This window comes from Ranitomeya variabilis, chromosome 5 (assembly GCF_051348905.1).
Source record: "Ranitomeya variabilis isolate aRanVar5 chromosome 5, aRanVar5.hap1, whole genome shotgun sequence".
NCBI classification, from domain to species: Eukaryota; Metazoa; Chordata; class Amphibia; order Anura; family Dendrobatidae; genus Ranitomeya; species Ranitomeya variabilis.
In genome coordinates this window covers 266,365,930-266,391,433 of record NC_135236.1, presented here as the reverse complement: position 1 = coordinate 266,391,433, position 25,504 = coordinate 266,365,930, and the positions used below count along the sequence as shown (strand labels likewise).

Genomic DNA, 25,504 nt, shown 5'->3' with positions numbered 1-25,504 from the left:
CAAGGGAAGATCTCTTTTATCAGGTAATCACAATGCACACAACATGTTCAGACTCCAGGCCAGAAGGAGCTCTAAACCTGTTTAGGCGGAACTTTCCAAATAGAGATTCTGGTGTGGAGGGAAAGTTAGGCAGTTCGTGCCAGACAGCAGACTGGAGCAGTTTGAGGCAGAGAGATGTGTTTGGGGGCCGTGTGGCCAGAGTTGCTGCAGCTCCAGGATTGAGAGATACCGAAGGAAGAACAGTGTTAGTGAGCATGCAGGAGAGTGGAGCACAGGAGAGTGACACCAGGGGAGTATAGCAGCATTTGGGCTATCTCCCTGGCCGAGAGCAGATTCCGGTAGCTGGAAGACCGAGGTTGTGTCGGACTCTAAGAGGCACAACAGAAACTGGCAGGACAGCTGGATTATTTCAAGTAACCTGTCTGCCCTAATACCCAGGAGGCACAGTGGCACATAGAGCCGGGTCATGATAGAGATCCTATAAAAAGGCTTGAGCCACCTGTCATACGGGTTTGTGTCCTAGCCTCCATGGAGGACAGAGAGAATTGCGAGGACCTTGCCAGAAGCCATAGGCAGTAAGGGACTACAACATCACTGCGCTAATAGGGAGGCTTCTAACTCCACCTGGTAAAGGGGACTCTGAATTCACGGCCAGACTCTGCCTGTACCTGTGATCTAGTGCCCTGGACTGCGGTTGCCTGAAGCCTTCAGTAAACCAGGTAAAGAGACTGTAAACTTATGTCCTCCATTCTTCACTGCACCACTCACCATCCTGATCTATATACCGGGAGCCCTGGGGACCTACTTCACCTGTGGGAAGTTATACCATCTAGCTACCATAATATCACCCCAGAGGACCCCTTTAAGCAGCGTCGGTCCCCACTGACTGAACATCACAGGTGGCGTCACGAACACAAGCATTATTAGACCCTTAAAAGACCTTTCCCTTTTATTTGGGCACCCAGGCCCACGGATCGGGTCACAGCCACCGTGACATCCCCTTTAATTGTGACTGGACCCGGTACGGAGTACCCTACGGCCCTGGCAGGCGACTCAGATGTGCCATCCTGGATGAGCTGCATTACCTGGTCCACTTGGGTGGGTTGTAGAGTCCGTCTCATGCTTCCACGAGTGTGAAAGCACAACCAACATTCAAAAGTGACCAAAATATCAGCCAGAAAGCATTGGTACGGAGATGTGGTCTGTGGTCCCCACCTGCAGAACCACTCCTTTATTGAGTGTGTCTTGATAATTGCCAATAATTTCCATCTGTTGTCTATTCCATTTGAGCAACAGCATGTGAAATTGATTGTCAAACAGTGTTGCTTCCTAAGTGGACAGTTTGATTTCACAGATGTTTGATTTACTTGGAGTTATATTCTGTTGTTTAAGTGTTCCCTTTATTTTTTGAGCAGTGTACTATATACAGAGCTCCTGTATATAAGGTCACTGGTGATTACTGTATTACCTGTACTGTACACTATACAATATACACAGAGCTCCTGTATATAATGTCACTGGTGATCCCTGTATTACCTGTAGACTGACATTATATACAGCGCTCCTGTGTATAATGTCACTGGTGATCACAGTATTACCCATACACTATACACTATATACAGAGAAAAAAGACACAGTTGGACCAAAAAATCACTAGTAAATTCTAAATAAATCAATAATAGGAAAAATAATTGTATAGCAAATTACAGTGATTGGTGCTCTGTGGGAATGTGAGAACCACTTATACAAGGAATATCAACCAAACCAATATATGAATAACCAGAAAAACACCAGACAGAGAGTAGATAAAAAAATGCCTTTATTACATATGATTGGCCAGATAAAAACAAAACAAATGTGCGCACACCAGGACAAAAATATAAATCATAAAAAATGTTCAATTATATAATAGTGGTGGCTGACCCAGTACTTTGTATCAGTAGTGTCTCCCAAAAATAAAAATAAAAAATAATAAAAATAATAAAAATTAAAAAAAAAAAATATATAAAGAAAGAAATTCTAATGATTCAAAAATAAGATAGTACAAAAGATGCACCAATTGTTCATATAGCAGTATAAAGTGCAAAGTGCAATGTGTACCCTATAATTTGGAATCACAGTAAAAATTCATAATCCACAAGGTGTAATTAATGCAGTGCAAAGGTAATCAAATGTGCAATGCCACAGCAAGGAAGACAAATAAGGTGCAAAGTGCAAAATATGCAAAGGTAATCAAAGGTAATCAAATGTGCAATGCCACAGCAGGGGGGACAATCTATACAAAAGTGCAAAGTGCAGAATATGGGAGATACACCATAACTACCTTACTAGGTCTGCCAAGTCCCGTGATAGCGCACCCCGACGCGCGTTTCGGATTTAATCCTTCGTCAGGGGGATTGATTATTTGCATAGATTTTCCTTCTCTATTTATAATGCAAACAAACTGGCAGGCAAGGACAATGCATCTACTTACCATATCAGCAAACATCATTGTTCAGTGGCTATGAATTATTGTTTTGCAAAGATCACAGAAAATAAACTGTAGGAGATAATGTTAGAGATAAATATTGATCCTACAAGAAGAGTCAATTCTTCAGACAACAGTTTTTGATTCTGGGCCTGCACAATTTACATCTGGCTAAGATACAAGGCTGTGTCTTCACACCTGTATTACCAGTAGACTGACACTATATACAGAGCTCCTATGTATAATGTCACTGGTGATCACTGTATTATCTGTACACTTAAAATACAATACATGGTATACTATGTACAGAGCTCCTAGGTATAATGGCACTTATGATAATATTAGTATTTTGTTTTTGTATTAATGATCAGTATTGTATTATTCGGTCACTATGTGGTAGTAATATGTGGTCTGGTCATGGTGTGGTGGTATTTGTCCCTTGTTTGTGGTATTATTCGGTCACTATGTGGTCATAGTATGTGGTCTGGTCATGCTGTGACAGTATTTATCCCTTGTATGTGGTATTATTGGTCATTTTAAAAATGTATGTCCCACAATCACTTAAAGAAAAATTAATCAAAATATACCTAAAAAGAGTATTGGATATTTTAAGAAATATTTAATAGGTTAGAGTAGGGCTCATTCAAAAAAAGTCAAACTTGTCATGGTGGCAGCTTAAAAATTTTTTTTGCCAAGACAAAAGCTGATGGCTATATATGTGAGATCTGGTGTTCGATGGGAATTATTAATGTGTGATTAGTGAAGACGTGGTGCAGAAGTGGAGTTTTTCCAAGAGAGGGTGTTAGGACTGTGGAAGATTCTAGGAGTGAAGGCGGAGCTGGGGTAGAACCTGGGCAGAGTCTCAAGGGAGCCCCAAAATTTTGCCAGTATGGGGCCCTTAAATTCCTAGTGACAGCCCAGCATGCACCATTCAACTTCATGTAGTAGCCAAATTAGTTGTTAGAAGAATTATCTATAGATGTTGTCGATCACAGCTTAAATTTAAGATGTGTGATTTTGTTCAAGGTTTTGTACATCAGTTGAGTCAGAACAGACAAATGCAGATAAGCTGAGTGGGTAAGTGAAACTTATGCTAAGCAATGTGTTAGGAAAGCTAACAACATGTTCAGGGCAAGAAATATAATTGAGCCAAGCAGAGGAGACTAATTAAATTAGTACTTACATGTGGGTGTATTAAGTACTTGTCACATTTATATTTGGAGCAATTAAGTCACAATCCTATAACACTCTCTGTATTTGAAATGTGACAGATTCAGAATGAAAGTATTATATGTTTATGTGAAACTTACATAGATATAAAAACAAAAGCATTAACACAGTCAACATGATCAACTGTTGTCATTTCTTAAGTTAACACATCTTAACACAGATATTCCTGTAAATTGACGTGACGGACATTAAACCCTTTACCCCCAAAGCCTGTTTGCGCCTTCATGACCAGGCCAAATTTTACAATTCTGACCAGTGTGAATTTATGAGGTAACAACGCTGGAACGCTTCAACGGATTCCAGTGATTCTGATTTTTGTGACATATTTTACTTTATGATAGTGTTTAATATTTTTTCAATATGACTTGCGTTTATCTGTGATTATAAAAACGGAAATTTGGCAAAAATTTTGAAAAGAGAGATATGTCACATAAAATAGTTAATAAATAAAATTTTCCACATGTCTACTTTATATCAGCACAATTTTTGAAACATAATTTTTTTTGTAGGAAGTTATAAGGGTTAAAAGTTGACCAACAATTTCTCATTTTTCCAACTAAATTTACAAAACCATTTTTTTAGGGATCACCTCACATTTGAAGTGACTTTGGGGGGTCAATATAACAGAAAATACACAAAAGTAACACCATTCTAAAAACTGCACCCCTCATTGTGCGTAAAACCACATTCAAAAAGTTTATTAAACCTTCAGGTGCTTCACGAGAACTAAAGCCAGGGATGCCACTAGGAATTTCGGGGCCCCATACTAGCAAAATTTTCGGGGCCCCTTGAAACTCTGTGCAAGCTCAACCTTAGCCATGCCTCCACCCCTCAAACCTTCCACAGTCCCACCACCCTCTCTTGGAAAAACTCATGTTCTGCACCACATCGTCACCAATCACACATTAACAGTTCCCATCACCAGATCACATACATAGCCAGCAACTTTTGTTTTGGCCAAAAGATTTTTTAATCCGCCACCACAACTAGGTAGACTCTTTTGGCCGGGCGCTACTCTACTCTAACCTATTAAACATTTGTTAAAATATCCAATACAATTTTAGGTATATTTTTAAATTTTTTAAATGACCAATAATATCACATACAAGGGACAAATACCATCACACATGACCGAATCACATATTACCACCACATGGTGACAAATAATACCATATACAAGGAACAAATACCACCACACCATGACCAGATCACATTTTACCACCACTTAGTGACCAAATACTACAATACTGATCATTAATTTAAAAAAAATACTAATACCATTATACACTAGAGATCTGTACTTAGTATACAATGTCCATGAACAGGTAATACAGTGATCACCGGTGACATACACAGGAGCTCTGTATATAGTGTCACTGTACAGATAATACAGTGATCAAAGGTGACATTATACACAGGAGCTCTGTATATAGTGTCAGTGTACAGATAATACAGTGATCATCAGTGACATTATACACAGGAGCTCTGTAAATAATGTTACTGTGCAGGTAATACAATGATCACCAGTGACATACACAGTAACTCTGTATATAGTGCATCACTCTGCACAGTACTTACAGACTAGCCCAGTGCGAGTGCCCTGAATTACAGATTCCTGGGTCAGTTTAGGATCCCAGAGATGTGGAGCAGCAGTGGTGAAAAGATGTGCTTCAGGCGGACAGGAACTGAAGCACGTGACTGCCGTGGGGAGTGGCGACCACTGCTGGAGCTCTGGAGAGCTAGGCTTCGACGGGCAAGAAGGAGAGCTGTCGGACAGGTTGAGGTCACAACCAGAGGATGACACAGTTACCAGCGGGGACAGTCAGTGACATAATCAGGGCCAGGCCGGGGTCAGAACCAGATATCATCACGGTACCAGAGGGCAAAGAGAGAGCAGGAAGTCAAAAAGCCAGGCAAGAGTCAATATACCAAACAAGCAAGCAAACAGTACTGAGACAGAATACCAAATTCACAAACAAAGGGACAAACCGGGTCAGACCCAAAAGATCAAGCACAAGAGCAGGCACAAAGCATATGCACATAAGGGTCAACACACTCAGCTGAGGGCATAAGTATAACTGACAGGGAACGTAAGCCTGGTTTGGATATATATGTCCCTCCCAGATCCAAAAGGAGGCCAAAGACAATTAACCCCGTGAGGACCGTGAGAGAACCCAGACCACAACTATGACAAGTGTCAGTGTACAGATAATATTGATCACCAGTGACATTATACAGAGGAGCTCTGTATATAGTGTCAGTGTACAGGTAATACAGTGATCACCGGTGGCATTATACACAGTAGCTCTGTATATAGTGTTATGGTACAGGTAATACATTGATCACCAGTTACATTATATGTACAAGCTCTGCATATAGTGTCAGTGTACAGATAATACAGTGATCACCAGTGACATTATATATAGGAGCTCTGTATATAGTGTCAGTGTACAGATAATACAGTGATCACCGGCGGTGACATTATACACAGGAGCTCTATATACCGCATATTCTGTATAGTGTCAGTGTACAAGTAATACAGGGATCACCATTGACATTATACACCCCAATGCTGTATATAGTTTACAGGTAATACAGTGATTACCAGTGACATTATACACAGGAGCTCTGTATATAGTATACAGTATATAGTGTAAGTGTACAGGTAACACACTGACAAACAGGTGACATCTCTAGTTGAAGTCCTTCATCTATGCTTTTCATCTTCATCCAGCGCACACAGTCATCACTTCTTCCAGCCAGGACTCGTCTCTGCAGAAAATAACAGTTATCTAGAGCACATTCCCCAATTTTTCCCTAACCTCTATACCACAAAAGGTGATGAATAAAGTGACCATGTTGCCTTGCACAGTACCAGGACCTTTCCTCACCCACACTGAAGACAGTATCCTCAAAAAGAATATCCTTTAATTAGCCCCTATAGTAATAATATCCCACATTCTGGACCCCATGTGTCCTCCCATTCTAGACCCCATGTGTCCCCCATTCTGCCTCATGTCTCTCTATACTGCCCCATGTCTCTTTATATTGCCCCCATGTGATCCACAATAGTATAATTTACCCCATAGTCATATATAGTAGTATAATGCAGCCCATAGCGGTATAATACAGCCCCATAGCGGTATAATGCAGCCTCATAGTGGTATAATGCACCCCCATAGGGGAATAATGCAGCCCCACAGTGGTAAAATGCACCCCATAGCGGTATAATGCACCCACATATCAGTATAATGCACCCACATAGCGGTATAATGCACCCCCATAGTGGTATAATGGACCCCCATAGTGGTATAATGCACCCCCCATAGGGGCATAATGCAACCCCATAGTGTATAATATACTCCATACCGTGGCTTTACAAAAAAATAAAAACTGTTATGGACCTGGTGGTTAGGAGCACCCGAAATGACCTGATGGTTAAAACAGAAAACCTGGGACAAGCTCTGAGGAGGTGGTAACTCTACTGACCGCAATCCCTAATCCTATCACACACACTAGAAATAGCCGTGGAGCGTGCCTAACTCTCCCTAGACGCCTCTTCACAGCCTAAGAGCTAACTACCCCTAAAGATAGAAATAGCAGCCTACCTTGCCTCAGAGAAATTCCCCAAAGTAAAGGTAGCCCCCCACAAATATTGACTGTGAGTTAAGAGGGAAGTAACAAACACAGGAATGAAACAGATTTTAGCAAAGGAGGCCGAATCTTCTCTAGATAGACAGAGGATAGGAAAGGGAACTGTGCGGTCAGTATTAAAAACTACAAAAACCACGCAGAGTGTGCAAAAAGACCTCCACACCGACTCACGGTGTGGAGGTGCAGCTCTGCACCCCCAGAGCTTCCAGCTAGCAAGGAAATATCATAATAGCAAGCTGGACTAGAAACATAGCATGTACTGAGAAATATATTCAAAAACCAATGAACAGCAAATGAACTAGCAGGGACTTAGCTTCTGCTGGAGTAGACAGGTCATCTGAGAAATCCAAGAGAGATCTGAACCAGTACTGAGACATTGATAGCTGGCATGAACTAACGACGTGGGCAGAGTTAAATAGGGAAGCCAGCAGAAGCAATAAGCGAGGGCAGCTGAGAAAGCCAACCTCAAAGATCAGCAGTTCCACTCAAAGCCACCAGAGGGTGTCCAAGGACAGAACTCACCAAAGTACCATTCACGACCACAGGAGGGAGCCCGAGAACGGAATTCACAACAGTACCCCCCCTTGAGGAGGGGTCACCGAACCCTCACCAGAGCCCCCAGGCCGATCAGGACGAGCCAAATGAAAGGCACGAACCAAATCGGCAGCATGGACATCGGAGGCAACAACCCAGGAATTATCCTCCTGACCATAGCCCTTCCATTTAACCAGGTACTGAAGCTTCTGTCTCGAAATACGAGAATCTAAAATCTTCTCCACCACATACTCCAACTCCCCCTCAACCAACACCGGAGCAGGAGGATCAACGGAAGGAACCATAGGTGCCACATATCTCCGCAACAACGACCTATGGAACACATGGATGGCAAAAGAAGCTGGAAGGGCCAAACGAAACGACACAGGATTGATAATTTCAGAAATCTTATAAGGACCAATGAAACGAGGCTTGAACTTAGGAGAAGAAACCTTCATAGGAACATAACGAGAAGACAACCAAACCAAATCCCCAACACGAAGTCGGGGACCAACACAGCGACGGCGGTTAGCAAAACGTTGCGCCTTCTCCTGAGACAACGTCAAATTGTCCACCACGTGAGTCCAAATTTGCTGCAACCTGTCCACCACAGAATCCACACCAGGACAGTCAGAAGGTTCAACCTGCCCTGAAGAAAAACGAGGATGAAAACCAGAATTACAAAAAAAAGGCGAAACCAAAGTAGCAGAACTACCCCGATTATTAAGGGCGAACTCGGCCATTGGCAAGAAGGTCACCCAATCATCCTGATCAGCAGAAACAAAGCATCTCAGATAGGTTTCCAAGGTCTGATTGGTTCGTTCGGTTTGGCCATTTGTCTGAGGATGGAACGCTGAAGAAAAAGACAAATCAATGCACATCTTAGCACAAAAGGACCGCCAAAACCTAGAAACAAACTGGGAACCTCTGTCCGACACAATGTTCTCCGGAATGCCATGCAAACGAACCACATGCTGAAAAAATAATGGAACCAAATCAGAGGAGGAAGGCAATTTAGGCAAGGGTACCAAATGGACCATCTTAGAAAACTGATCACAAACCACCCAGATGACAGACATCCTTTGAGAGACAGGAAGATCAGAAATAAAATCCATGGAAATATGCGTCCAGGGCCTCTTCGGGACAGGTAAAGGCAAAAGCAACCCACTGGCACGAGAACAGCAAGGTTTGGCCCGAGCACAAGTCCCACAGGACTGCACAAAAGAACGCACATCCCGTGACAAGGAAGGCCACCAAAAGGACCTAGCAACCAAATCTCTGGTACCAAAAATCCCAGGATGACCAGCCAATACTGAACAATGAACCTCAAAAATAACCCTACTAGTCCATCTATCAGGGACAAACAGTTTCTCCACTGGACAGCGGTCAGGTCTATCAGCCTGAAACTCCTGCAGCACCCGCTGCAAATCAGGGGAGATGGCAGACAGAATCACCCCCTCTTTGAGAATACCAGCCGGCTCAGGGACTCCCGGAGAATCAGGCAAAAAACTCCTAGAAAGGGCATCAGCCTTCACATTCTTAGATCCCGGAAGGTATGAGACCACAAAATCGAAACTGGAGAAAAACAGTGACCATCGAGCCTGTCTAGGATTCAACCGCTTGGCGGACTCGAGGTAAGTCAGATTCTTGTGATCAGTCAGGACCACCACACGATGTTTGGCTCCCTCAAGCCAATGTCGCCACTCCTCGAATGCCCACTTCATAGCCAACAACTCCCGATTGCCGACATCATAATTACGCTCAGCAGGCAAAAACTTTCTAGAAAAGAAAGCACATGGCTTCATCAAAGAGCCATCAGAACTTCTCTGAGACAAAACAGCCCCTGCCCCAATCTCAGAAGCATCAACCTCGACCTGAAAAGGGAGCAAAACATCTGGCTGACGCAACACAGGGGCCGAAGTAAAACGACGTTTAAGCTCCTGAAAAGCCTCAACGGCCACAGGGGACCAATTCACCACATCAGCGCCTTTCTTCGTCAAATCAGTCAAAGGCTTAACCACACTAGAAAAATTAGCGATGAAGCGACGGTAAAAATTAGCAAAGCCCAGGAACTTCTGAAGACTCTTCACAGATGTAGGTTGAGTCCAATCATAAATGGCCTGAACTTTAACAGGGTCCATCTCGATAGAAGAAGGGGAAAAAATGAAGCCCAAAAAGGAAACCTTCTGAACTCCAAAGAGGCATTTAGACCCCTTCACAAACAACGCATTAGCACAAAGGACCTGGAACACCATCCCGACCTGCCTCACATGAGACTCCCAATCATCCGAAAAGACCAAAATATCATCCAAATATACAATCATGAACCTATCCAGATACTTCCGGAAGATGTCGTGCATAAAGGACTGAAACACAGATGGAGCATTAGAAAGCCCGAATGACATCACCAGGTACTCAAAATGGCCCTCGGGCATATTAAATGCTGTTTTCCATTCATCGCCCTGTTTAATACGCACAAGATTATATGCCCCTCGAAGGTCAATCTTGGTAAACCAACTAGCCCCCTTAATCCGAGCAAACAAATCAGACAACAGAGGCAAAGGGTACTGAAATTTGACCATGATTTTAATGAGAAGGCGGTAATCTATACAGGGTCTCAGAGAGCCATCCTTCTTGGCCACAAAAAAGAACCCTGCTCCCAACGGTGACGAAGACGGGCGAATATGCCCTTTCTCCAAGGACTCCTTTACATAACTCCGCATAGCGGCATGTTCTGGCACAGATAAATTGAACAGTCGGCCCTTAGGGAACTTACTACCAGGAATCAAATTAATAGCGCAATCACAGTCCATATGAGGAGGTAGGGCACTGGACTTGGGCTCATAAAATACATCCTGGTAATCCGACAAAAACTCAGGGACTTCAGAAGGAGTGGAAGAAGAAATTGACATCAAAGGAACATCACTATGTATCCCTTGACAACCCCAACTAGACACAGACATTGATTTCCAATCCAGTACTGGATTATGAACCTGTAACCATGGCAAACCCAACACGACAACATCATGCAAATTATGCAACACCAAAAAGCAAATATTTTCCTGATGTGCGGGAGCCATGTACATGGTCAGCTGAGTCCAGTACTGAGGTTTATTCTTGGCAATGGCGTAGCATCAATCCCCCTTAAGGGAATAAGACTCTGCAAAGGCTCCAAGGAAAAACCACAGCGCCTGGCAAACTCCAAGTCCATCAAGTTCAGGGCAGCGCCCGAATCCACAAATGCCATAACAGAGTAGGACGACAATGAGCAAATCAGAGTAACAGATAAGAGAAATTTAGGCTGCACAGTACTAATGGTGACAGACCTAGCGAACCTCTTAGTGCGCTTAGGACAATCAGAGATAGCATGAGAGGAGTCACCACAGTAAAAACACAGCCCATTCTGACGTCTGTGTTCTTGCCGTTCAGCTCTGGTCAAAGTCCTATCACATTGCATAGGCTCAGGCCTCTGCTCAGAGGACACCGCCAAATGGTGCACAACTTTGCGCTCGCGCAAACGCCGATCAATCTGAATGGCCAAAGACATTGATTCATTCAGACCAGCAGGCGTGGGGAATCCCACCATAACATCTTTAAGGGCTTCAGAAAGACCCTTTCTGAAAATTGCTGCCAGGGCACACTCATTCCATTGTGTAAGCACAGACCACTTTCTAAACTTCTGGCAATATACTTCTGCTTCATCCTGACCCTGACATAGAGTCAGCAAGATCTTTTCTGCCTGATCCACAGAATTTGGTTCGTCATAAAGCAATCCAAGCGCTAGAAAAAATGCATCGATTTCCTGGCTCAAGGGAGAATGTCCAGTCTTGCGGGTCGCCACGCAACAAAGAAATAGTAATCTTTACTTGCTGAATGGGGTCACCAGAGGAGCGGGGTTTCAGAGCAAGAAACAGTCTGCAATTATTTTTGAAATTCAAAAATTTAGATCTATCCCCAGAAAACAAATCAGGAATTGGAATTCTAGGCTCTAACATCGGATTCTGAACTACATAATCTTGAATACTTTGTACCCTTGCAGTGAGTTGATCCACACAAGAGGACAAACCTTGAATATCCATATCTACACCTGAGTCCTGAACCACCCAGAGGTTAAGGGGAAAAGAAAGACAAAACAAGCTGCAAAGAAAAAAAAATTGACTCAGAACTTCTCTTATCCCTCTTTTGAGATGCATTAAAACTTTGTTGGCCAGCTGTACTGTTATGGACCTGGTGGTTAGGAGCACCCGAAATGACCTGATGGTTAAAACAGAAAACCTGGGACAAGCTCTGAGGAGGTGGTAACTCTACTGACCGCAATCCCTAATCCTATCACACACACTAGAAATAGCCGTGGAGCGTGCCTAACTCTCCCTAGACGCCTCTTCACAGCCTAAGAGCTAACTACCCCTAAAGATAGAAATAGCAGCCTACCTTGCCTCAGAGAAATTCCCCAAAGTAAAGGTAGCCCCCCACAAATATTGACTGTGAGTTAAGAGGGAAGTAACAAACACAGGAGTGAAACAGATTTTAGCAAAGGAGGCCGAATCTTCTCTAGATAGACAGAGGATAGGAAAGGGAACTGTGCGGTCAGTATTAAAAACTACAAAAACCACGCAGAGTGTGCAAAAAGACCTCCACATCGACTCACGGTGTGGAGGTGCAGCTCTGCACCCCCAGAGCTTCCAGCTAGCAAGGAAATATCATAATAGCAAGCTGGACTAGAAACACAGCATGTACTGAGAAATATATTCAAAAACCAATGAACAGCAAATGAACTAGCAGGGACTTAGCTTCTGCTGGAGAAGACAGGTCATCTGAGAAATCCAAGAGAGATCTGAACCAGTACTGAGACATTGACAGCTGGCATGAACTAACGACCTGGGCAGAGTTAAATAGGGAAGCCAGCAGAAGCAATAAGCGAGGGCAGCTGAGAAAGCCAACCTCAAAGATCAGCAGTTCCACTCAAAGCCACCAGAGGGTGTCCAAGGACAGAACTCACCAAAGTACCATTCACGACCACAGGAGGGAGCCCGAGAACGGAATTCACAACAAAAAACGTTTCTCCTTATTTGGCCGAGATCCAATGATGTCCTCCACTCGATGCATCTGAGGCGTGGACCTTCGTTCCGGCGTATGACAGTGATGTCATATGCCGGCGATGTGCCCGCTGACATCAGCTGCCGGTCTGTGATTGACTGGCAGTTGTTAACTTTTAACTGCCCCTGCATCTGAGGATGCATGGGCAGTTACAGAGCTGGCAGAATCCTGCCGCTGGGTCCCTCTGAGCAGAGGAGAGGGGGCCTGTTGCGGTCAGTGGGTTTGGGGAGAAGGATACCTACATTATAACATCTTCAGGAATATTAGGACTAATTTAGGTATATAAAAGAATTGTCCGGCTGAAAAAAGTGTATAGCCGGGGTCAGACGAGTGATGATTCTGCCATGCGAATGAATCAGCTCAATTATGCTACTGACACTCAGCTCAAACTCTCATCCGAGTGTTTAATCTGATTCTCTTGCATGAGATAATTGGAGCACATTGAGAAGACAGAGAACTTAATTTCTCCATCTTCTTCATAGTCTGAGGCCGTGGATGTCAGACTGCACTCAGATGACAGCTGAGGGCAGCATGATATTTCAAACGCATCCATAGACTTCAATAGGTCCGTGTGATCCGAATTCCAGAGCCACTCGCAGCATGCTGCAGATTATTTTTCCACAGAACAATTTGGTCTGTAGAAAAAAATCACAGATCTGCACTGCCCCATAGTATAATGCTTTGCTGAGTGCTGTCCAATAAAACATCATATAGCACTCTGCCATGTTATACTCCAGTGTGAGCGAGACCTGAGCGCCTTTATCCCCCCTGCAATATACTGTGCTTGATTTTATATATACATATTTATATATATACATATATATATATATATATATATATATATACACACACACATATATGTATATATATATATATATATATATATATATATATATATATATATATATATATATATATACTGCCCAAAAAAATAAAGGGAAAACTTAAATCCCACATCCTAGATATCACTGAATGAAATATTCCAGTTGTAAATCTTTATTCATTACATAGTGGAATGTGTTCAGAACAATAAAACCTAAAAATGATCAACGTAAATCACAAAAAATAACCTACGGCGGTCTGGAGTTGAAATGATGCTCAAAATCAAAGTGAAAAATGAAGTTGCAGGCTGATCCAACTTCAGTGGAAATGCCTCAAGACAAGGAAATGATGCTCAGTAGTGTGTGGCCTCCACGATCCTGTTTGACCTCCCTACAATTCCTGGGCATGCTCATGATGAGGCGGCGGATGGTCTCCTAAGGGATCTCCTCCCAGACCTGGACTAAAGCATCCACCAACTCCTGGACAGTCTGTGGCGCAACGTGGTTGGTGGATGGTGCGAGACATGATGTCCCAGATGTGTTCAATCGGATTCAGTTATGGGGAACGGGAGGGCCAGTCCATAGCTTCAATGCCTTCATCTTGCAGGAACTGCTGACACCCTTCAGCCACATGAGGTCTGGCATTGTCCTGCATTAGGAGGCATCCAGGGCAAACCGCACCTGCATATGGTCTCACAAGGGGTCTGACGATCTCATCTCGGTACCTAATGGCAGTCAGTCTACCTCTGGCGGGTACATGGAGGGCTGTGCCGGTCTCCAAAGAAATGCCACCCCACACCACTACTGAGCCACTGCCAAACCGATCATGCTGCAAGATGTTGCAGGCAGCAGATCGCTCTCCACGGCGTCTCCAAACTCTGTCATGTCTGTCACATGTGCTCAATGTGAACCTGCTTTCTTCTGTGAAGAGCACAGGCGCCAGTGGTGAATTTGACAATCCGGGTGTTCTGTGGCAAATGCCAAGCATCCTGCACAATGTTGGGCTGTGAGCACAACCCCCATCTGTGGACATCGGGCACTCAGACCATCCTCATGGAGTCGGTTTCATGAAATCGCTCTTCCTGTTTCTCCTTGCACAAAGTCTGAGGTAGCGGTCCTGCTGCTGGGTTGTAGCCATCCTACAGCCCCTCCACGTCTCTTGGTGCACCGGCCTGTCTCCTGATAGCGCCTCCAGCCTCTGGACACTACGCTGACAGACACAGCAAATCTTCTTGCCACAGCTCGCATTGATGTGCCATCCTGGATGAGCTGCACTACCTGAGCCACTTGTGTGGGTTGTAGAGTCCGTCTCATGCTACCACGAATGTGAAAACACAACCAACATTCAAAAGCGACCAAAGTGTTCCCTTTATTTTTTTGAGCAGTGTATATATGTACAGTTTTATAAAAATCAGCTTCTCTACATGTCTGACTGCCATGCCATTCCAGTGTCAGTTGAATTCCAACCAGAGTATACCTCATTCTACTTAATGTGCTTCTGTTTAGGTGTTCACCTGAACCAAATCTTATTTAACGAAAGAAAGAATAAAAAAAACCCTGCTGTGGTGTTCACCATCTCTTGCAATAGGACAAGCTGGATTGCAAAACAAGTGCTAGTAATATCCAAAAGTAATAGGAATGAAAAAATAACTTTTAATCACGCCAAACAAGTTGAAAAGTCTTGAGTGAGTAACAGAAGGGCTCAATTCTGGCTTTACTAGCAGAGGGACACAGTGAGCGTCATGTTGCCTCCATCCTTAAAATTTCTAAGACAGCAGTCCGTTAAAACAAGGTCAAGTAGCAGAGAATGGGGACAACAAAGCTACAGACCGGCAGAAGGTGAAAATGACTCTCCACTGCAGCTCGGGTGAAGTGCATGTCAAGAAGAGTTCATAACAGGCTCCTAGAGGCAGGACTCAAGTCATGTAAAGCTAGAAAAAAGCCTTTCATCAATGAGAAGCAAAGGAGAGCCAGGCTGAAGTTTGCCAAAGACCATAAGGATCGGACGATAGAGAACTGGAGTAAGATAATCTTCCCTGATGAGTCTAATTTTCAGCTTTGCCCAACACCTGGTCATCTAATGGTTAGACAGAGACCTGGAGAGGTGTACAAGCCACAGTGTCTTGCACCCACTGTGAAATTTGGTGGAGGATCGGTGATGATCTGGGGATGCTTCAGCAAGACTGGAATTGGGCAGGTTGTTCTTTGCAAAGGACGTATGAATCAAGCCGCACACAAGGTTATCCTTGAAAAACAATTGATTCTTTCTGCTCAGGCAATGTTCCCAAATGCTGAGGACTGTTTTTTCCAGCAGGACAATGCGCCATGCCACACAGCTAGGTCAATCAAGTTGTGGATGAAGGACCACCACATCAAATGCATGTCATGGCCAGCCCAATCTCCAGACCTGAACCTCATTGAAAACCTCTGGAATGTAATTAAGAGGAAGATGGATAGTCACAAGCCATCAAACAAAGAAGAACTGCTTACATTTTTGTACCAGGAGTGGCATAAGGCTACACAAAAGCAGTGTGAAAGACTTGTGGAAACAGTGGCAGATTATAATTAGGTCAATCTGGGCGGTAGCCCAGGGCCCAATGGTGTGGGGGGGCCCTGGGCTACCGCTCAGATTGACCGCCGCCATCAGGGCATTATTGGCCTGACTGGCATATGGGCCCGGTGGGCAGAGGGGGCCCGCATCAGGCCCCGTCTCATCTGCTCACCAGGCCCCTACCGGCGCTGCGGCAGTTTAACGCTATTGACGTGTGGGCGCGCGCCCGCACATCAATAGTTAACAGCCGCCAGCCAATTGGAGGCTGGCAGCTGACGTCGGCCGCAGCGCGCACGTCGCCGCCGTCTGATGTCTTTGTCAGTCGCCGACGAGTGGGCGCTGCTGGAGGGAGCTTCACCGAAGGAGTGCGGACAGGTGAGAACTCTTTTTTTTTATTGCGAACGGAACGGCAATCCAGGGGGCCCGGGCCAGAATGCTGGACACACTGGGGGCAGAGATACTGGACACACTGGGGACAATATGCTGGACACACACGGGGCAATATGCTGGACACACTGGGGGCAATATGTGGGACACACTGGGGGCAATATGTTGGACACACTGGGGGCAGAGATGCTGGACACACTGGGGGCAATATGCTGGACACACTGGGGGCAGAATGCTGGACACACTGGGGGCAATATGCTGGAGAAACTGGGGGCAATATGCTGGACACACTGGGGGCAGAATGCTGGACACACTGGGGCAGGATGCTGGACACACTGGGGGCAGGATGCTGGACACACTGGGGGCAGGATGCTGGAGACACTGGGGGCAATATGCTGGAGACACTGGGGCAGAATGCTAGACACACTGGGGGCAATATGCTGGAGACACTGGGGGCAATATGCTGAACACACTGGGGGCAGGATGCTGGACACACTGGGGGCAATATGCTGGAGACACTGGGGGCAATATGCTGGAGACACTGGGGGCAATATGCTGGACACACTGGGGGCAATATGCTGGAGACACTGGGGGCAATATGCTGGACACACTGGGGTCAGAATGCTGGATACACTGGGGGGCAATATGCTGGAGGCACTGGGACAAAAATACTGGAGACACTGGGGTAATATGCTGGAGACACTGGGGGCAATATGCTGGAGACACTGGGGCAGATTGCTGGACACACGGGGGGCAGGATGCTGGACACACTGGGGGCAGGATGCTGGACACACTGGGGGCAGGATGCTGGACATTGGGGGCAGAGATGCTGGAAATTAGGGGCAGAGATGCTGGACATTGGGGGCAGGATGCTGGACACACTGGGGGCAGGATGCTGGACACTGGGGGCAGAGATGCTGGACATTGGGGGCAGAGATGGTGGACATTGGGGGCAGAGATGCTGGACATTGGGGCAGAGATGCTGGACACTGGGGGCAGAGATGCTGGACACTGGGGACAGAGATGCTGGACACACTGGGGCAGAGATGCTGGACACTGGGGGCAGAGATGCTGGACACTAGGGGCAGAGATGCTGGACACTGGAGGCAGAGATGCTAGACACTGGAGGCAGAGATGCTGGACACTGGGGGCAGAGATGCTGGACACATTGGGGCAGAGATGCTGGACACTGGGGCAGAGATGCTGGACACTGGGGGCAGAGATGCTGGACAAACTGGGGGCAGGACTGGAAACAGATGGGGCAGGATTAGAGACATGGGCAGAATGTAGATATGGGGCATGATTGAAGACACGGGGCAGAATGAAAGACATGGGGAAGGATTGGAGAAAGATCATGCAAGATCATAGGGCAGGATGGATATGATGGAGACTGATGGGGCAGGATGGGGAGATCATATGGGGCAGAATGGATACTCATGAGGGCAGGATGGGAGAACATATGGCTGGAGCCAGGAATGAGATACACGGGGCCAGGATGGGGGATATTATTATTACCATAGGGGCTAATTAAGGGATATTATTACTGCAGTGATGTATTTATTTTATTTTTTGAGGACACTGTTTTAAATGGGGGGGCGGTCCTGTTACTGTGTAGAGTGACACTATGTTGCCTCTTTTTCTTCATGTGGTGTAATGTAGAAGTTGGGAAAAATTAAGTAATGTGTTCTGCAAGCGGAGCTCGAGATAACTGTGTTATTTCCTGCAGAGACAAGTCCTGGCTGGATGAAGTGATGGCGGTCTGTGCTGGATGAAAGATGAAGGACTTCACCTAGAGACGTCACTGGTGAGTCATTGTTACCTATACACTGACATTATATACTGTATACTATATACAGAGGTCCTGTGCACAATGTCATCGGTGATCACTGTATTACCTCTACACAGACACTGCATACTAAGTACAGATCTCCTGTGAATACTGGCACTTATGGTGATAGTATTGTGTTTAGTTTTCTTCCTAACTGAAGGGTAAATTGACTAGATCAATGGATGTTTGACAGGTTATAGTTTCACACAGCAATTATTTTTCTGGAATAATCTGTTTCAGGTATATGATGACCCCGTCGCATGACCCCGTCGCATGACCCTGTCACATGACCGGGGGGTCCACAGTGTCTGAAGAGCCTGGGGCCCTGGCTACCCTTAATCCACCCCTGGGTGGAAAGCATGCCAAGACACATGAAAGCTGTGAATAAAAATCATGGTTATTCCAGAAAATATTGATTTCTGAACTCTTCCTGAGTTAAAATATTTTTATTGCTTGTAACTTTGGAGACATGTTGTCAGTAGTTTATAGAATCAAAGAACAATTTACATTTTTTTTATACCTATAAACAGAAAAAATCAGACAAACTGAAAATGTTGCAGTGGTCTCTTAATTTTTGCCAGAGCTGTATAGTGTGTGGTAATGTGATATGACATCTCTGGAAGGTGAACCTATTCCTCAGCTATAAATCCTGATGAGCAGTGTCCTGGTGACCCCTCACCTCCTCCAGAGAAGGATAAGGCTGCTGGGCCCCATCTGCTGCCTGAAAGGACACAGCAGCTCAATTCTGAAGACTGGAGTTTTTCAGAGCAGTTTGGAGAGTAAATGCCAGCTGTGGGAATTTTGAGAGGGAGCTGCTGTGTCCTGTCATGGGAGAGATTGGACTCAGCAGCCTTATGCTTCTCTGCAGGTGAGGGGGGAGGGGTCACTGCGCTCTGCTCTTATCATGATCTATGGCTGATACAGACAGGAGTCAGGACACAGCAGCATCCTCAGTGAGCCAGTTGCTGTGCTGCTCCTGCTGCTCAGTGACTGACTGACTTAACTGGGGAGAGATTGCTGCACTGAGCCTGTGCTCAGCAGGGATTGGATAGTGGAGTTCTGCCCTCCTGTGGCCCCGCCCTCCTGTTGCTCAGCACTAGCTGCTTGTCCCTGTCTGTAACAATAAGGCTCCTCCTCTTTCTCCCTCCACACACAGCTGCGGCTTATGAAAACTGATGCCGGCCCCCCACTTCAGGGGCCCCATACACCAGTAAGGGTAAAAATGCCCTGATGGTGGCCCTTACTAAAGCAATGTGGAAGGAAAAAAATAACATTTTACTTTTTTCACAAAATTTTTTTTTTTTATTTTCACAAGGGTATCAGGAAAAAATGCACCACAAAATCTGTAGTGCAATTTCTCCTGAGTACGCCGATACCCCATATGTGGGGAAAAGCCACTGTTTGAGTGCATGGCAGGGCTCAGAAGGGAGTTACCACTGTTTGACTTTTTGAACGCAAAATTGGCTGGAATCAATCATGGCGCCATGTTGCACTTGGAGACCCCCTAATGTACCTAAACAGTGGAAACCCCCCAATTCTAACTCCAACCCTAACCCCAACACACCCCTAACCCTTATCCCAACCCTAACCACAACCCTAGCCCCAATCCCAACCCTAACACACCCTTAACCCTAATCCCAACCCTAACCCTAGCCCTAACTTTAGCCCAACTCACTTTAGCCCAACTCTAACCCTAATGGAAAAATGGAAATAAATACTTTATTTTATTTTATTATTTTTCCCTAACTAAGGGGGTGATAAAAGGGGGGTTTATTTACTATTTTTTTATTTTGATCACTGTGATAGAGTCTATAATAGTGACCAAAATGAAAATGAACCAATAGGAAAAAATTCCTATTGCCAGGTGCCGGCCGACAGATCTCGGCGGGTGCACTGCTCATGCGCCCACCATTTTCTCTCAGAAGAATACGTCGGTGGCCCGGGAGACTTCACGGGGGGATGCAGGGACTCCAGAGGTAGAGGGGGGCGATCGGGGACTCTATTTTTAGAAATTAAATAGAAAATCAGACTCTTGCTGTTGCCGTTATACTATTAATAACGGCGATCGCAACACCGAGGGTCAATAAAAACTGGCCTGAATCCTGTTATCTGGGGTCTCAGCTACCCCCGGTAGCCGAGACCATGGAGAAATTCCGTCTCTGGGGGCGCTATACACTTTTTCCACAGTGTCATTAATTAACGGCGCTGTGGTTTAAGTATCCCTAACTGCTGTCGGTAAAAGATGTATCGGCGGTCTTTAAGGTGTTAAAGAAGGATGAAATGGTGGAAAAAATGCAATCCCATCATTTTTTTATGTTTTGTTTTTACGTTGTTCATTGTACATTACTTTTTTTTTTTACTTAATATCATCATTTTCCAAGACTCATAACATTTTTAGGTTTCTGTTGATGGGGGTGAAGGCTTGTTTTTTTGCTTGGTAAGCTGATGCTTTTATAGAGATCAATTGTGTGTATTTACAATGATTTGGTTTCTTATTATTAAGTTTGTTTTAGAGAGGTAAGGTGACAAAAAAAATCTAATTCTGTCCTTTTTTACTTTTTCTGTGTATGGTGTTTATCATGGATGCTAATTATTTTTTTTTTATGAATCTGACTTTTACCAACACAACAGTAGCAGGAGGAAAAAAAGTTGATTTGAATTTTTTTATTTGCCTATGACTGAGGCACACCTCCCAACCGTCCCGGATCCCGCGGGACTGTCCTGATTTTGACAGCCAGCCCCGGGATCCCGGGCGGGACACTAATGTCCCGCACTACGTGCCTAGGGCAGGGACAATGCAGGGGGCGGCACCTGAGTAGCTTAGGTTTTGGCTGTTTCTCTTTTCTTATACATGCTGGGTCTCCTCCCGACCGATAACGCCCCCCCCCCCTGTGTGTGCGGCGCTGCGCTGCCAAGCTTAGGCAGAGAGCCAGCAGCGATCAAGATGAGAGGTCAGCGACTCACTTCCTCCTGTGTGTGCACGGAGCTCCGGCTTCTCCTGCGGGGAGAGACGGGGGAGGTGCCGGGACAGTGCAGAGCTGTGAGCAGCCGGAGAAACTGAAGAGCTGCACATGGGCATCAGCTGCCCCTGCATCACAGAGGAGATTGTGTGTGTGTGATGTGTGTGTGTGATGTGTGTGTGTGTCTGATGCTGCATGTGTGTGTCATTGTGTGTGTGTGATGCTGCATTTGTGTGTGTGTGTGTCATGTGTGTATGAGGTATCTGGTGTGTGTGATGGCTGGGTGTGTGTGTGATGGCTGGGTGTGTGTGTGATGGCTGGGTGTGTGTGTGATGGCTGGGTGTGTGTGTGTGTGATGGCTGTGTGTGTGTGTGTGATGGCTGTGTGTGTGTGATGGCTGCGTGTGTGTGTGATGGCTGCGTGTGTGTGTGTGATGGCTGCGTGTGTGTGTGATGGCTGCGTGTGTGTGTGTGTGTGATGGCTGCGTGTGTGTGATGGCTGTGTGTGTGTGTGTGATGGCTGCGTGTGTGTGTGTGATGACTGCGTGTGTGTGTGTGTGATGACTGCGTGTGTGTGTAATGGCTGTGTGTGTGTGTGTGATGGCTGCGTATGTGATGCATTTGTGTCAAAGCTGCATGTGTTTGTGAGCTGCGTTTGTGATGCTGCGTGTGTATGTGTGATACTGTGTGTGTGATGCTGCATGTGTGTGAGCTGCGTGCGTGTGTGAGCTGTGTGTGTGCTGCGTGTGTGTGAGCCGTGTGTGTGAGCTGTGTGCGTGTGCATGTGTGTGAGCGTGTGTGTGAGCTGCGTGCCTGTATGTCATTATACAGTATGGAGAACTGTGGCCATTATACAGTATGGAGCATCATGTGCGGTCATTATACAGTATGCAGCATCATGTGCGGTCATTATACAGTATGAAGCATCATGTGCACCCAGCATACAGTATGGAGCATCATGTGTGGTCATCATACAGTATGGAGCATCATGTGCGGTCATTATACAGTATGGAGCATCATGTGCAGTCATTATACAGTATGGAGCGTCATGTGCGGCCATTATACGGTATGGAGCATCATGTGCAGTCATTATACAGTATGGAGCATCATGTGCGGCCATTATACGGTATGCATGCCGTCATTATACAGTATGGAGCGTCATGTGTGTTCATTATACAGTATGGAGCGTCATGTGTGGCCATTATACAGTATGGGGCATCATGTGCGGTCATTATACAGTATGGAGCATCATGTGCGGTCATTATACAGTATGGAGCATCATGTGCGGCCATTATACAGTATGGAGCATCATGTGCAGTCATTATACAATATGGAGCATCATGTGCAGCCAGTATACAGTATGCAGCATCATGTGCGGTCATTATACAATACGGAGCATCATGTGCGGTCATTATACAGTATGGAGCATCATGTGCGGCCATTATACAGTATGGGGCATCATGTGTGGTCATTATACAGTATGGAGCGTCATGTGTGGCCATTATACAGTATGGGGCATCATGTGTGGTCATTATACGGTATGGAGCATCATGTGCAGTCATTATACAGTATGGAGCATCATGTGCGGCCATTATACGGTATGCATGCCGTCATTATACAGTATGGAGCATCATGTGCGGCCATTATACAGTATGTAGCATCATGTGCAGTCATTATACAGTATGGAGCATCATGTGCGGCCATTATACGGTATGCATGCCATCATTATACAGTATGGAGCGTCATGTGTGTTCATTATACAGTATGGAGCGTCATGTGTGGCCATTATACAGTATGGGGCATCATGTGCGGTCATTATACAGTATGGAGCATCATGTGCGGTCATTATACAGTATGGAGCATCATGTGCGGCCATTATACAGTATGGAGCATCATGTGCAGTCATTATACAATATGGAGCATCATGTGCAGCCAGTATACAGTATGGAGCATCATGTGCGGTCATTATACAATATGGAGCATCATGTGCGGTCATTATACAGTATGGAGCATCATGTGTGGCCATTATACAGTATGGAGCATCATGTGTGGCCATTATACAGTATGGAGCATCATGTGTGGCCATTATACAGTATGGAGCATCATGTGTGGCCATTATACAGTATGGGGCATCATGTGTGGTCATTATACGGTATGGAGCGTCATGTGTGGCCATTATACAGTATGGAGCGTCATGTGTGGCCATTATACAGTATGGGGCATCATGTGCGGTCATTATACAATATGGAGCATCATGTGCGGTCATTATACAGTATGGAGCATCATGTGCGGTCATTATACAGTATGGAGCATCATGTGTGGCCATTATACAGTATGGAGCATCATGTGTGGCCATTATACAGTATGGAGCATCATGTGTGGCCATTATACAGTATGGAGCGTCATGTGTGGCCATTATACAGTATGGAGCGTCATGTGCGGTCATTATACGGTATGGAGCATCATGTACGGTCATTATACAGTATGGAGCACTGTGTGGCCATATTTTTTTGTTTATAACTATTGTATATGAAACAGTGTGATCAGCAGTGCTAAATGGGTGTGGTTTGGACGTGGATATGGGTGTGACTAATTATGAATGGGTGTGGTCAGAGGCGTGGCCTAAAATTTGCCGCGACGCGCTACGCGCGCCGCAAACTTTGTCCCTCTTTCCCATCTTCAAAAGTTGGGAGGTATGCTGAGGTTCAAAGGAGTACCAAGATTACAGTGAAAAGAGCCTTCAGCAAGGCACAACAAACAGGCTATCCATGCATGTGTCATGACTATCAAACAGCCGCGACACATGCAGTCATGCAGCTGCGGAGCCGAACAGCAGATCAGCCAGAGCGACCCAGGAAGCCGGGTTCCCTCTGCAGCTTATTCAGTAAGACCTATAGCTTGCCGAATAAGCCCTGACTCGATCAAATTCGCTCATCTCTATTCACAAGCTGTGATACTTTCAAAAGGGGGTGCTTCTATGTACTAACCATGCAGGGTGCCAAAACTTTTGCATTAGCCCATTTTCGAAATTTTTAAAATGTAAAAGATGAAAATATATATATTTTTGCCTATAATACAAAGGAAATGTGCCGTCTTTAACTTTTTTTAAAAATCTTTTTATGGAAAGATTTCACAGGATAAGGTTACAAACATATAACAGCACAGTGTAAGGTCACAATGATCCATACAGCCACTTTCCACAATAACATCTAAGTAACATTACACTCTCAATAATAGAGTAAACAAATAAAGAAAAGCGAACAAACAGAATGAAACATAGTATATTAAGACAATTTCCATTACAAAGCATTGCGCACTCAAATTAACAGGTTCTTTATCAGAATTCAGAACTCGTACCAGTTTGGGTCATAATAAAGACACATACACATATGTCATTGAAATATATATCATATAGATATCACTTGCATATAAACTCATATATACTCACAGCTAATATATACACTATAATCAATTGCTTAAAATAGCTGACATAAACAGATATAAGCCAGACAGACTGTTTGGGGCTTTCCAGGCAAAAGCGGAACAGCATCAGATGTACTAAGTGATGATCAGATGTCTCAACTTTGTCCTAGAAGCAGAAAACGGAGACAGCTACACTTTAGTTGCTTAATCAGCATTCATATGTGCATTAACCACAATATTTCATATATATTTAGATAACCAATAACAGAGGAGCTTGACAATATGGTAATTAACTAACCACCCCTAACCACCCCCTTTGTATATGCAATTATAAAACCATGTATGTACAATAAACCGTCAGTATTGATGGAATATTATTCTGTCACCATAGTGTACAGTCTCATTCTTGATAAGCGCTCAAAATACTCAGTCTTATTGGGAACGGCCGCAGCACACACAGGGATAGATTTATCCAAACGAAATTTCCATAACATACAAAGTTTAAACAGATGCGGCACTCACCCGAATGTTGCAGAAATCAGTGTCTTTTATT

General features: G+C 44.9%; 1 long non-coding RNA gene across 1 annotated transcript in view; it reads right to left on the bottom strand.

Annotated features, from left to right (window-relative positions):
• The window catches only part of LOC143773600 (uncharacterized), a 49,373-nt gene extending 36,371 nt beyond the window's left edge, over nucleotides 1-13,002 (bottom strand). The window contains exon 1 of the long non-coding RNA XR_013215251.1: nucleotides 12,885-13,002. This is a non-coding gene — a long non-coding RNA (uncharacterized LOC143773600). The remainder of the gene's footprint in view (nucleotides 1-12,884) is intronic.
• Nucleotides 13,003-25,504: the final 12,502 nt, after the last annotated feature.